Consider the following 14,795-nt stretch of genomic DNA (forward strand, 5'->3'; position numbering starts at 1 on the left):
TACATCAGAAAACGTGGATTATTACGAATTCATACTACAGATAGATACCTCACAAGGTAAGGGCTCTTCCTAATGCAGGTTATACATCATGCCACAGCTGCTAAACTTGAAAGCATCTTCAGAAATGAAGGGCTAGCATTGCTGTCTTCTACTAAAGTCTTGGGAAAACTGGGACATTTTTTTCTTTTTTTGGCTTTTTTGAGACAGGGTCTCACTATGTAGTTGAGACTGACCTGGAACTCACTATGTAGCCCAGGCTGATCTCGAACTCACTGCAATCCTCCTGCCTCAGCCTCCTGAGTACTGGGATTGCAGGTGTGCGCCACCAAGCCCGGCTAGGGACATCTTTTCCTTGTAAAGATGTGAGAATTAAAATCTTTGCACAGATTGATAATTAAACCTGGCTAAAATATTGGGCAAGTGCCTTCGCTGAGTTGCTGTCTTGACTTGGAAGATCCAAAGAAGATTTAGCATCCAATATACCCTGCCCAGTAGTTTCTGTCTCATTTCCTTGCATTGTTTTTTTTTTTTCCAAATTTTGTACTAGTACATGTTTACAATGCATAATGATTACATTCATTGCAGGGAGTTGGTATATGTAATTAACACATCTTTTTTTGCCAGCATCAGATTTATTTATATATTTATTTTTAAGTCTTTAGTTAATTATCATAAACACAAATTAACAGCTGGCCTGACAGACCAAAAAACATGTAAAACACATAATCCTCAATATTCTTTATATCAGTCGTTCACTTAGAAATCTGTTATCTCTGACATAGCTTCCTTTGGAATCTTCGTCTGACTGCATTAGGAGAAAAACTGCATTCATTTGGGTCAGGGATTTAGCTCAGTGGTGCCACCACCTCCCTTGCAAGTGCAAGGACCTGAGTTCGATCCCTGGTACCAAAAAAAAAGACCCAGCTGGTGTCTGCTCTAGAAAAGATGACGGATGTGTGGAAGAAGCCTTCTCACCCTTACCTCATCTGGCGTCAGTAGTGTATTATAAAGGTGTAATGGGAAAGACCGAATTTGGCCGTTCCTCATCTCTTTGCTCAGAATCATGAGTTTTTACAACAAAAATATTCTACAGAGCATTACCACAGATATGATCATTTAAAACACAACTATCAGAATTTAACTGCTATGTGGAATTACTAAATTTCTGCAGTTGTTTTTTTGGTGTTTTGGTCTCCTCATACAGTTCAGGCCGGCCTCGAGCTCACTGTATAACCCAGGCTGGCCTTGAACTCGCCGCACTTCACCTGCCTCAGCCATTGACCGTGGTGAAATTAATATGTGGTTGGGATTTCCTGTCCCCCACCTCAGCCTCAGAGGTCTGGCGTTGTTTTCTTTCGCTTGTTTTCCCCCCTTCAGATGACGCGATCTTGGCACCACAGAAGTAAACATTATTGAGAGAGGAACTGGCGGCCTAGCTCGCCCAGGGCCCCTCCTGGTCACTTCTGTCCCCCAGCGCCTCCTCTTCCGCTGCGCGCTGCTCTTCTCCACTCTGCCGAGAGGCCTGCAATTGTTGAGGGGAACCTGTTTTCTTTTCTTTTCTTTTTGTTTTTTGTTTTTTTGGTACCGGGGATGGAACTCCGGTCCTTGCGCTTGCGAGGCAGGCCACCGAACCGCTGAGCTAAATCCCCGGCCCCTGGTTTTCTTTTCTTTTCTTTTTGTTTTTTGTTTTTTTGGTACCGGGGATGGAACTCCGGTCCTTGCGCTTGCGAGGCAGGCCACCGAACCGCTGAGCTAAATCCCCGGCCCCTGGTTTTCTTTTCTTTTAACAAATCTTATTTTATTTTATCCCATTCCCTCCCTCAAGCCCCCTCCCCTCCCTATGCACAAAAGCTTTGTTTTCGTTTTTTCCTTCTATTTTCACTTTTTTCTTGTCCTTTCCTGCCTCCCTCCCTCCGCCTCCCCTGTCCCCCTGCCCCTTGGAGCACTTTCCTCCCGTGTCCCAACACGCATCACACATCTCAGTGTTGAGTGTCGCCTGCACTGGACGCACTCGCAGTACGCGCCCTGTTGTTTACCGTTTCTGCTGAAGACGGGATCACCGGAGTGGGAGGCAGTCCTGCTCCGTGCTGGTGCAAGGCCTAGGCCATCTGCTAGCTGGGTCACTGTGGGCCGTGCACGTCCCTTCTCAAGCCACAATTACTGCCTCCGTGGAAAGACCACAGAACCACAGACTGGCTGCTGTTGCTTTTGGGAAGAGTGGGGCCTATTATGGAGCAGCAAAAGGGATTTTTCACTTATTACTTCCTTAGGTCTCGCTCCAGAGAGCTTATGTTTATCTTCTGTTGTTTTGTTTCGTGCTGGAGATGGAACCCAGCGCCTCGTACATGCGAAGTATGCATTCTAACACTGAGCTACACCCCAGCCTTTCTTTCCTTTTTTTTTTTTAACCCAAAACCAGAACAGACAAAAGCACGTTAAAAAAAGTTGAGGGCCGCGCATTTAGCTCAGTGGTTTGGTGGCCTGCCTCGCAAGCGCAAGGCCCTGAGTTCAATCCCTGGTACCAAAAACAAAATAAAAAAAAAAAAACCCAATAATATCCCGGGGCTGGGGATTTAGCTCAGTGGTTCCGTGGCCTGCCTCGCAAGCACAAGGACCCGAGTTCAATCCCCGGTACAAAAAAATACAAAAAACAAAAAAAACTTTGGGCCGGGGATTTAGCTCAGTGGTTCTGCCGCCTGCCTTGCAAGTTGAGCACCAGCTTTTATCTGTTGCTATTTAACATCATCCTCTTCTAAAAGCTAAATAAACATTCTGTCTCAGCTATATTTTTGTCTCGTTTAGAAACAGATCCTAAGATTTCTCTTTTGGATGTGCCTAAGTCTGACTATATAATTTGCGGAATCCATTGTAAAATGAAATTCAAGGCCCCTTGTATGAAAGGCAGGGGGAAAAATGTACTGCTGAGGATAATATATAAAATTTTTTCCTCGATCACTGGTACCCCCCCCAAAATAAGAGTTAAAAATGTTTCCTTTTCTCTGTGGTCTCTCTGGACTTTTTTGTTGTTTTTGTTGTTTTTAAGTACGGAACATGGAACCCAGTGGTGGCATGCTCTGAGCTGTATCCTCAGCTAATATTTTAAATTTACATAATGTCATTCTGATTTAGGAAAAAAATTTTCAAAAATTATTAGCATAAATTTTACCATACATATGATAATTTAAAATACAAATATAAGAATTTAACTCCTATGGAATTAATGAATTTATACAATTTTTTTGGTATTTTGAGACAGGGTCTCCTTATATAGTTCAGGCTGGCCTTGAACTCATTGTATTGCCCAGGCTGGCCTTGAATTTGCAGCAATTCTCCTGCCTCAGCCTCCTGAATGCTGGGATTACGGACATGTACCACCCTGTCTGGCAAATTACAAAGCTTATATTTGGTAGCATATATATGCATATGTATTTTGTTTTGCTATAGCAGTGAAAATGCTTCACAGAACAACTTTTTTTTTTTCATTTCTTTCTTTCTTCCTTTTTCTTCTTTTTTTTATGATTCTGGGGAACCCAGGGACTCACATGTGTTAAGCACATACTTTATCACTGAACTGTACCCCAACATCTAATTTCATTTCTCTCTGTCACTAGGGATTAAAGCCAGGGCCTTCCTGTGAGCTACATTTCCAGCCCCTTATTTAAATTTCTTTCCGAGACAGGATCTTGCTAAGTCAGAAAGTGCCAGGGCTGGGCCTGACCTTACAACCCTCCTTCCCCAACCTCCCAGAGTGCGGTTTCCATGTCTTGATATATTTGTGTACTTGGGAGCAGGGGCGGACTGGAAGGAGAGTGATGGGTTACCCCATTTTTTTTCCTTCTATCATTTGCAGCATAAGTGTTTGGCTAGTACAGAAAATGAATAAAAAAGAATATGATAGGTTTCCTGGGTCATTTGTGTTTCTTAGACTAGCCCACTACCTTCTTTCTGTGTTCAGAACAAGTTTTTTTTTTTTATACAAGTTCTGATTTCTAGTGGAAGGCCCAGCCTTGCGCTTGCGAGGCAGGCCACCGAACCGCTGAGCTAAATCGCCATCAGTTATTCAATCTTAAAGTAATTCACTTAGTCCATTCATGGTACTGTAACAAAAATACTTGAGACTTGGTGATTTATAGGGAACAGAAATCTCCTCTTCTTAGTTCTAGAGGCCAGGAAGTGTAAAATCAAGGTGGTGGCATGTCTGGTGTATGGTGAAGGCTGTATCTCTGCTTCCTTGAGCTCCGGGACCCAGTGATCTCCCTGCCTCAGCCTCCCAAGCAGCCAAAATAGGCATGTGCCACTGTGCCTGACTTTCAATCTCTTTGGAGAATACTAATTCACTCACTCACAAGGAACTTGGGTGACATAATCGTGTCTCAAAAGCCCCCCACCTTTTAATAGTATTAACTTGGGACTTAAGTTCTAACGCAGGAGTTTTGGAAAGACACACCTATTCAAATCATGGCACCTGCTTACCTAGTACTAGGTCTGGGTTCTGTGCATCATGGAGTTCTGTGCTCATGGGGCATTGGGAACAAAGCAGCAAGGAGCCAGAGTGCACACCAATGCTGTTTATCTCCTATGCAGCACTGTAAAACACCAGTCGGGGCCGGCCGTGGTAGTGCACGCCTGTAATCCCAGCACTCGGGAGGCTGAGGCAGGAGGATCACTGAATTCGAGACCAGCCTGGGCTACAGTGTAAGTTCCAGGTCAGTCTCAATTACACAGTGAGACCCTGTCTCAAACAAAACAAAACAAAACAAAAACAGTAGTAAAACACCAGTTGGATCAGACAGCTTTCCACTGCTGCACTACAACTAACCTACAAGGGGAGAAGACTGGTTTTGACTCAAGCCTCAGGAGGTTCCATGATCAGGTGGTGCATTGCTCTGGGGCTCTGGCCAGGGCAGCACATGATTGTGGGAGCACATGGTGAAGCAAACCACTGAGCCAAGAGGAAAAGAGTCCCCCAGTCTCCTACAGGGCACAGCTCCAGTGACCCCGGCGTCTCCCACAAGGCCCCAACTCCTAAAGGTTTCACCACCTCCCAAAGGCACCATAATTGGGGTCAAGCCTCTAACACACGAACGTTCAACATCCAAACTGTAGCAGCAGCTCAAAGATACAATCAGGGACTTCAAAACAGTACAGGAGAGTCTTCAACTCTACTCTTCCTAATGCTTTCTCCAAACCACGACGATATATTTACTTTTCTTAACTGTTTTGCTTTCCATTTGATTTTCTTTTGTGAGGCAGGCTCCCAGGGTCTCACTGTAGCCCAGGCCGGCCTCGAGCGCGTGGTGATCCTCCTGGCTCAGCCTCCCAAGTGCTGGCATGACGGTGTATATCACGATGCTCAGCTCTTTGGGTTTTTCTTCTGCTTCCCCTGCGTGGTGTGAACTGTTGCTGGTGCAGGTAATATGTTGGGTTTGGCTCCCTGCCTTAGTACAGATAGGTACTTGATTAATACCTGCTTGAAGGAGAATCGAGCTCCAGAAGTATTTCCCATGAGGATTCCAATGAACCAAAAATTGTTAAGGGAGAAAAAAAGGGCTTGTGATATAATACTAAGTGAAAAGTGTTCAGGCATACTGGCACATGCCTGTAATCCCAGCACTCTGGGAGGCTGAGGCAGAAGGATTGCAAGTTCACACCCAACCTAGGCAACTTAGTGACTTAGAGGACCCTGTCTCAAAATAAAAAAACAAAGGGGTGAGGATATACCTCACTATGAAGGCCTTAGGTTCAAACTCCAGTAGTATCCCCAAATACAAGTGCTCATAGTATAATAGTGAACCCACATTTACTAAATTTTGTGCATTGACATTTCTTTTATAATAAGAAATTAAATATAGCTGGGTGTGGCAGTGCACGCCTGTGATCCCAGAAGTTGGGAGGCTGAGGCAGGAGGATTGCTGTGAGTTCAAGACCAGCCTGAGCTACATAGTGAGTTCCAGGTCAGTCTCAACTACATAGTGAGACCCTGCCTCAACCGCCCCCCAAATTAAATATAAACTATTATATGAGCACTGAAAAAAACCTGGGGGCTGGGAATATGATAGAACACTTGCCTAACACGTGCAGGGCCATGAGTTCCATTCTCACTACTGTTAAAAAAAAATGCAAGGAGTCGGGGAGGATGTAGACGGAATCATGAAAAAAGGCAGGAAATGGTGAAGCTGTGGATGTTTTACATTGTTTTCTTCATACTTTTGTGTATGCTCCCAAGTGTCCACAGGGAGTTTTTTTTTTTTTTTTTGGTACCGGGGATTGAACTCGGGTCCTTGCGCTTGCAAGGCAGGCCACTGAACCGCTGAGCTAAATTCCCGGCCCAAGATTTTTTAATAGTAGCTTAAATATAATTTTTAACAGTTACATGAAGGAGCAAAGAACTGAGGCAGGTGCCGTAGCCCACACCTATAATCTCAGCAGGAAGATCAAAAATTTCAGCCCAGCTTTGGCAATTTAGCAAGATTGTCTCAAAAAGTAAAAAGACTTAAAAAGCTGGAGATACAGCTCAGTGTGAAGATTCTGGGTTCACTCCTTAGTACAGAGAGAGAGAGAGGGAGAGAGATTTGGAAAAAGAAAATGGTCATGTGATTTTGCACTTGGCACAGGAGGGCAGCATGGGAAGAGGCCATAGTGACATCAAATAAATCTCTCTCTCTCTTTTTTTTTTTTTGGTACTGGGGATCGAACTCAGACCCTAAAAAAAATGAAAATGAATACCAAAGAAGTTACTAATTCAAAGCCCTAGTGTGATTGAGGTCAAGTTGGAAGAATATAAGACAGAACCAGTTAATGTTGGAAAAGGTGGGAATGGTGACAGCTCTGGGCCTCTGAGCTGAGGAAGCGCAATGGCCCGGGACCCTTGTTTAGCTGTTCAGCCCGAAGTCATGCAAGACTCAGAATGCCCATCTTTTTTTTTTTCCTTTTTTTGGTTTTTTGAGACAGGGTCTCATTATGTAGCTGAGACTGACCTGGAACTCACTGTGTAGCCCAGGCTGGTCTCAAACTCACAGCGATCCTCCTGCCTCAGCCTCCCGAGTGCTGGGATTACAGGCGTGCACTAAACCCTTTTAAAAATTCTATTTTTGAGACAGGCTGGGGACTGAGCCTTCGACACGAGATCCAGACCTTAGCAATGATTTATCACAGTTGATATTTGGTAGCGTTTGTTGAGTTTTCCCATTGTACTGTTGCTCCCCACTCCCGTTCACACTGTACACTTTAGAAGTGTGCACACAGGGCCTCTGTCTAAGTAGTAGGAAATTACCCTCCTCTACCTTGAAGGCAGAGTGTCTATGTAAATGATTTGGAATTCTCCTGTGTAGGAAATTTATCTCTCTTCTCTCATTTGTTTATATTATTCAATTACTTATTGTGATTAGTATGGACTCCTTTATTAATTTATTATTTGCACTTGGAGTTACAAGCCAATACTTCATCTTATTGTTTCAACCATTTCTGTTTTGGCTCCTGGAAGCTTCTGTATAGGTCTTCATTTGAGTTAGATGTTACTCTATAAATTGTTTTTCCCCCCTAATAAAGTATCATGTATATATCTCTTGTAGTTAAAAAAAAACTTATCCTAATAACTATGTAATCATCCATATTATTGATAATGCACAGTGGATTCTACCATTCCCCTATTGATGGATTTTGGCTTGTTTCGAGTATTTTTTTCCTTTGGTATTATTTTGTACAAACAACAATGCCATAAATACTATTTTGCTAATGCAGGAATTATAGAGTAGACTTCCCAAAGTGGAAACACAGCGTCAAAGAACATTGTATGCTTTTAAGATTTAGTAAATATTATTACCCTATTTCCCAAAAGGATCGTAACAATTCCCTCTCCTACTAGCAAGGGATGAGAATGCCCCTTTTCAACAGGCTTATTAGCTTGGATTGCCATTTATTGTTTTATCAACATGATGGGAGGCAATGCTACTTCACGGTTTCTTTAATTAGAATTTCTCTGTGCAATTTTGTAAGCAATTTTTAACGTTTATTGGCCATTTGGATTTCCTCTTCTAGGAATTGTCTGTTCATTTCCTTTGCTCATTTCTATGTTGGATTGTTTATCTTTTTTTCACAGCAATTTGTAGAGGCTTTTTTTGTATAGTAGAAATTTGGCTTCCGTATGTGTGTAAATTTTTTTACAACTGCTCATTTGTTTTTTACTTTTTGATGTCTGCTGCAGTAAAAAAATTTATATTTTATTGTTAAATTTACTAGTCATTTTTTAAGGTCTTTGGGGTTGCCTTAATTTTGGGACTGGGGATCAAACTCCAGGACCTTGAGTTTGCGAGGTGGGCGTGGTGCCACTGAGCTAAATCCCCGGCTTCCCTATTTTATTTATTTATTTATTCATTGTGGTACTGGGGATCAAACTCAGGACCTTGTGCTTGTAACGCAGGTGCGGTGCCAAAGACCTAATTTATAATTTTATTTGTTTTTGGATACTGGGGATCCAGCTCAGGACCTTGTGCTTGCAAGGCAGGTGGCGGAACCACTGAGCTAAATCCCTGGCTCCTATAAAAATTGCTTTTTTTATTTTTTTGGTTTTTATGAGACAGGGTCTCACTATGTAGTTGAGACTGACCTGGAATTCACTATGTAGCCCCAGCTGGTCTCGAACTCATAGCGATCTTCCTGCCTCAGCCTCCCACATGCTGGGATTACAGGCATGCGCCACCAGGCCTGGCTTAAATCCCTTTTTTTTTTTTTTTTGGTACCTGGGATTGAACTCAGGTCCTTGCGCTTGCGAGGCAGGCCACCGAACCGCTGACCTAAATCCCCGGCCCTTAAATCCCTTTTTAAAATATTTTCCATTTATTCACTAAGATGTTCTCTTATATCCTTTTTCTTTCAATTTTTGAGCATCTTTGTATATTTGTATTATTTTCTAATTCCATAATCCAGGTCTTCTGTATCTTTGACCTTTCTTTTCTCCAGATGATGTGTCTCATTTTCACGTATCTTTGCATCTCTGATGAGTTTTTATTGTATGTTAGACATTTTGAGTAATAGTTATTATGATATGGAGTCTCTATTTTGTTGCATTCCATTTAAGGGTTTTAAACTTTATCCCAGTAACTAAATTACTGGTGGATCCTCTTGTTCCTATAAGGCTAGGTTTTATTTATTTATTTCTTTATTTTTGGTACCAGGGATTGAACTCAGTTCCTTGCACCTGCGAGGCAGGCAGTGGCACCACTGAGCTAAATCCCCAGCCCAAGGCTGTTTTAAATTTGTTTAAATGTGGTAGTAAGCCAGGTGTGGGGGCATATGCCTGTAATAAATCCCAGCACTCCGAGAGGCTGAGGCAGGAGGATTACCGTGAGTTTGAGGTCAGCCTGGGCTACATAGCAAGTTCAAGGCCAGCCTGAGCTAGGAGAGTCTGGCTCCAAAAAAATATTTTTTTTAAATTAAAATTAAATAAATAAATAAAATGCGAGAATTTAATTTAAAAAATAAATAAATGTGCTGGGAACTGAAGCCTTGAGCATGCTATACAAGCATTCCGCACTGACCTATATATTGCTAGCCCTGGTTTTAGGTTTTCTCTGGGGAGGTTTATTTTGGTTTTGTCTTGGTCCTAAGGTATAACCTTTACTGTGGGACTTAGTCTTTACTCCTCAAACGTGGCCTTTTGAGAGTCCAACTGAATATCCACGTTTTCCACATCCTTGTCACTCGGGGCTTGAACTCCAACATGTTTCAACACTGAGCAAAACCTGTTTAACTCTCAGATCTGCGGCAGATTTTCAGTGATAGGTCTTGCAGAGTCTTATATGACACTCACAGAACCCACAGCCCAGCCTCTTTTGGCCAAAGATTCAAGAGGAACCCTCAGGTTTCCATGTAAAATTCTTTGTTTTTATTTTTGTTTTGAGACAGGATCTTGCTATGTAGTCCGGGCTGGCCCAACGTGTGGCAGTCTTCCTGCTTCAGCCTTCGAGTACTGATTACAAGAATGTGACACAAATCTAATATAATTCGTATATGGTATGTGTGTCACATATAACACCCTAATTTATATACTCTTTAGCAGAGTAGTATTTTGGTTTTCATCCTAAACATGACTTTCATGCCAACCGTATTCATAATATCATGTGAGTTGAACATATAATGATGTTCAGAAATTTTTTGTTTGTTTGTTTGTTTTTTGAGACAGGGTCTCACTATGTAGTTGAGTCTGACCTGGCACTCACTACGTGGCCCAGGCTGGTCTGGAACTCACAGCGATCCTCCTGCCTCAGCCTCCCGAGTGTGCTGGGACAGAAATAATTTTTTTTTTTCTGCACTTTCTTACCATAGAACCCTTCCAGGGCGGCAGCTCAGGCGAGGACTACGTGCTGCGCTTCCTCTGCGTTGACTCTGCTCATCTGTCTGGAATGTTTTCTCTTTCCATTTCCTTCTCATCTTCTCAGGCTCGTCTCTTCCTGGATCTTTGCTGTCCCAAACCAGATGTGAGCACTTCTTTCTTTGAAATCCCTGAGGTATCTTGCTATCAATCCTTCTGATACTTGCCTCCCTGGGCCTCGTATCCTCGTTGTCTAACACAGTTCTTAAACATATATTTTGTACTCAATTGAAGTGACTCGGGCCGGGGATTTAGCTCAGTGGTTCTGCTGCCTGCCTCACAAGCGCAAGGACCCGAGTTCGATCCCTGGTACCAAAAAAAGAAAAAAAAGAAATGACTAAACATGGGTCAAGAAATACTCCCTCGAATGGTAAAAGGAGCAGACTTTGATTTAGTGAGGATCTTTATTTTACTTTCTTTTTTGAGGGAGCGTCTCTGTAGTTTTGGCTGGTCCTGAACTTATTATGTAGCCCAGGCTGGCCTCAAACTTGCAGCAATCCTCCTGCTTCAGGGATTACAGGCGTGCACCAAATGCCCAGCTATTTCTGTTTTGTTAATATTTTAATATGAAGTCTGGCTATGTTGTCTAGGCTAGTCTCGAGCTCCTAAACTCAAGAGATCCTTTCATCTCAGCCTCCCAAGTGCTGGGAATGCAGGTTTACACCATCATGCTTGGCTCCACCTTCATTTTTTTTTGCATCTAAGAGACTACATATTTGTAAGGCAAAAGAGTCTTCATTGTGCTCCACCTGTATAATATTCTTTTTTTTTTTGTACCGGGGATCGAACTCGGGGCCTTCGTGCTTGCGAGGCGGGCGCTGGAGCCACTGAGCTAAATCCCCAGCCCGCCGCACCTGTATATATTCTTGAGAATCCACTTTCCAAAAGCAAAACATTTATCACTCAATAAACAACGTCAGTAACTATCCTTCATCTCCTTCACTGGGGCGTTGCCATTCTCTGCTGATTCAATATCCGGGCATTTTGGTCTGTTTAGAAGCTCTGCTTTTAAAAAGCTAGGTTTGCAAGGAACTGGGATATAACTCAGTGATAGAGCACTTGCTTGGCAAGTGCAAAACCCTGAGTTCAATCCCTAGTAGTAAAGAAAAAAAAAGCAGGCTAGGGATTTACCTCAGTGTTTCTGCCACCTGCCTCGCAAGTGCAAGGTCCTGAGTTTGATCCCTGGTACCAGAAAAAAAAAAAAAAGTGATACGGGTTTTTTCACTTATCATTGTCTTGTTACCCAGCTGTTTCATTGCTAAAGTTCCCGAAATAAGGTATAATCGTTTAGAAAAAAAAATTCTACTTCTTATTTTTTGGCATTGGGGATCTAATGCAGGACCTTGCGCTTGCGAGGCAGGCGGTGGCCCCACTGAGCTAAGTCCCAGGCCCTTAAAAATAATTTTTTTTCTGACTTTAAAAACCTTCAGTTGGGTGTGGTAGTGCACACCTGTAATCCCAGCACTGTGTGGGAGAAGGTGGAGGTGAGGGAGGAGGATCTTGAGTTTGAGGCCAGCCTGGGATGTATAGTGACCCTGTCTCAAAAATAAAACAAAAACTTCCTTCCATATATTTGATAAATATCTTGCAGGAGCCTATTGTAGCTGCTCCGGTACTAAGGAAGTAGATACATATGTCTTCCTCATGGGTTCATGGTTTAACGGAAATCTTACATGTAAACTGTATAATTGTGCTTAGATGAGGCAAGAATCTGGGTTTAGGGAAACTTTATTTTTATTGGCACCAGGGATCGAACGCAGGATCTTGTGCTTGCAAGGCAGGCAGTGGCACCGCTGAGCTAAATCCCCAGCCCTAGGGAATCTGACCTATAAGCTCCTACCTATCTTGACTACCAGGGAATGCTTCTCAGAGACTATAAGGTTTGAGGAAGAGTCAGCTAGATCCCAGTGGTGGAAGGTCAGGACTAGAGAAAAGAATGTTGGTACAAAAACTAAATTCTAGAGAAAACCTAGATATTTGAAGAAATGCAATTATTTTAGATTGGCTGAGTGCCCCCATAATAATGATGCTTGAATATCTTTCCTTTATTTACTTATTTTTAGGAGTACAACCCTAAGGTGCCAGTGATTTAGCCGTATGGCAAAACAGGCTTTGCTCAGATGCAGCTGATATTGGGCCCCGCAGTTGCTCTAAAGAATTGAGCTTATGAGCCTGCCTAGCCTTGACTTTCCAACATGGAGAGATACTTCTTAAGGGCTAGCACCTGATTTACTCTCTACTCTGTCCTCAGGGCAAGGTAGCATTGAGAGCTCAGAAAATAACTGTGAAACAAAAGGATGGCCACTCAGGGCCCTTGAAGACTATTTAAGGTTTAAGGCCCCAAGGTGGATCCTGGGTGTCTCTGAGCAGTGAAGTGGTTAACTTAGCTGCAGACCTCCTGTGACTGATTTGCTAAGGAGAACCTACACCCAAAGCAGTGAGGCCTGGAAGCTGTCAGCAAACCAATTCCTTAGCACCCCACATTATGAAAGAGCCGCTGATTTGATTTTATCTGTCTTTAAGACCAATCTTTTTTTTTTTTTTTTTTTTTTTTTTTTTTTTTTTTAGACCAATTTTTTTTTTTTTTTTTTTTTTTTTAGTTTGTTTTGAGACAGGATCTCACTATGTAGTTGAGACTGACCTGGAACTCACTATGTAGCCCAGGCTGGTCTGGAACTCACAGCAATCCTCCTATCTCAGCTTCCTGAGTGCTGGGATCACAGGCATGCGCCGCTACACCCGGCTTTTTAAAACCAATCTTTGATCCTGCTCATTCTGGCTGGACTTCCTTTCCTCTTCTTCCCTCTGTTACTAATGGTGCAGGATCTAATTACCTCATTATCCCTTAATTTATTTATGAAAAGATTGAGGTTAAAGAAAAGAAGGAAAGCCCTGGGCCCTTTGGGGACCTTCTTTAAAAGCTTTCCTTTTCCTTTCTCCTCCCTTATGCCCAATAAAACTTCCCGTCTGTTTCTGGAAAGTTGGAATAGTTCTTATTTATAAATTTAAATAAATAAACTTCTCTCTCAGGCCTGGGTGGAAACCAGCTGTATGCCTTAAGCCTCTCCAGTCCACTCCCAATGGATTAATCAATCTCTCAACGAGAACTCATTGATGCAAAAGCAAGCAACTTTCAAAACCAGTACACAGCTCCTGGACCTGCTGCCTTCCTCTTCATAAGACACTTGGGGAGTACGTAGTTTTTGAAATTTAAATTTTTTTTTTGGTACCGGAGATCAAACTCGGGTCCTTGCGCTTGCGCGTCAGGCCACCGAACCGCTGAGCTAAATCCCCAGCCCTGAAATTTAAATATTATTACATAAGTAATGTGTGGCTATATTACTCTTGTAAAAAATTAAAATAATATAAAAACATGAGGAAAAAGATGAAAGGTTTCTTCCCCTTTCCATTTCATCCCACAGTTAAGAGCTGGGGATGTAGCCTTTTAAAAACTTTTTAAAATCTTTAATTTTATTGGTACAATTTAGACAATTTAGATATGCATAATGATCACATTCATCATAGGGAATTTGTATCTGTACATGATGTATCTTGATTCCCCCTTTCACCAGATGTGTTCTCTTATTTAGACCTTTCAACCGTGCACTTTTTGTGTTAGGGGTGTAATTCTGGTAGAGCGCTTGCCTGGCTTGCAGAAGTTCTGCGTTTGATCCTCAGCGTGCAAAACAAAAACAAAACCCAATGCACTTTCATAAACCTATACCTCTATAAATGCACTTATAAAAACTAACATAAATGATATCATTACGTAGCTTTATGGAGCCAAGCCAGGTAGGGCACACCTGTAATCCCAGGATTTAGGAGGCTGAGGCAGGAGGATCACTGCTAATTTGAAGCCGGCCTGGGCTACAAAGTGAGTTCAGGGCCAGAATGATATGGAGCGAGACCCAGTCTCAAAAAACTAAGCATACACACAACATAGCTGCCATCCTGTAGTTATAATGGTTGTCCACTTAACGTGGTCATGCTTCCAGTCAGACCACAAATGTACATTTCAACAGCTATAATCATAATTCTCAGAGCAGAGATGTTATTTTCTTTTGCGCAAGTGTTAACCGTTTCCAGTTTTTTAATATTACAAGTTACCGGTTCTCTCGAATTATTCATGCAATCATGCATTAGCTGTGATTCACATGTGCCCCATACCCTACTTGAGGGTCCAGGTAAACAAAACAAACACCTTAAACAGTTTCGAGTGATGGCATTCTCATTTTGGAAGACAGGCTTAAAATGGGTCTCTGTGCCAACTGAGGAGGCCGAGGCGGTCTTTTACGACCTGTATGTGCCAGCCAGATGGAGCGTGGGGACGTGAGTACGCTTCTTACCCCGGGCCAGGCCCGAGGGTCACTACTGCAAAAGGCTCGCTACTCGCCGAACGCTGAGCCAAGACCCGACGGGGCGGGGC

At 42.7% G+C, this 14,795-nt stretch overlaps 1 protein-coding gene across 1 annotated transcript in view; it reads left to right on the forward strand.

Moving 5' to 3' along the window:
• Drg1 (developmentally regulated GTP binding protein 1) overlaps window positions 1-14,795 on the forward strand; it is a 44,044-nt gene continuing 29,249 nt past the window's right edge. The window contains exon 1 of the mRNA XM_010603829.3: window positions 1-56. The gene's annotated coding sequence lies outside the window, so the exon portion shown is untranslated. The remainder of the gene's footprint in view (window positions 57-14,795) is intronic.

This window comes from Fukomys damarensis, unplaced genomic scaffold (assembly GCF_012274545.1).
Source record: "Fukomys damarensis isolate Sample0158 unplaced genomic scaffold, DMR_v1.0_HiC HiC_scaffold_12, whole genome shotgun sequence".
In the NCBI taxonomy this organism is placed as follows: domain Eukaryota; kingdom Metazoa; phylum Chordata; class Mammalia; order Rodentia; family Bathyergidae; genus Fukomys; species Fukomys damarensis.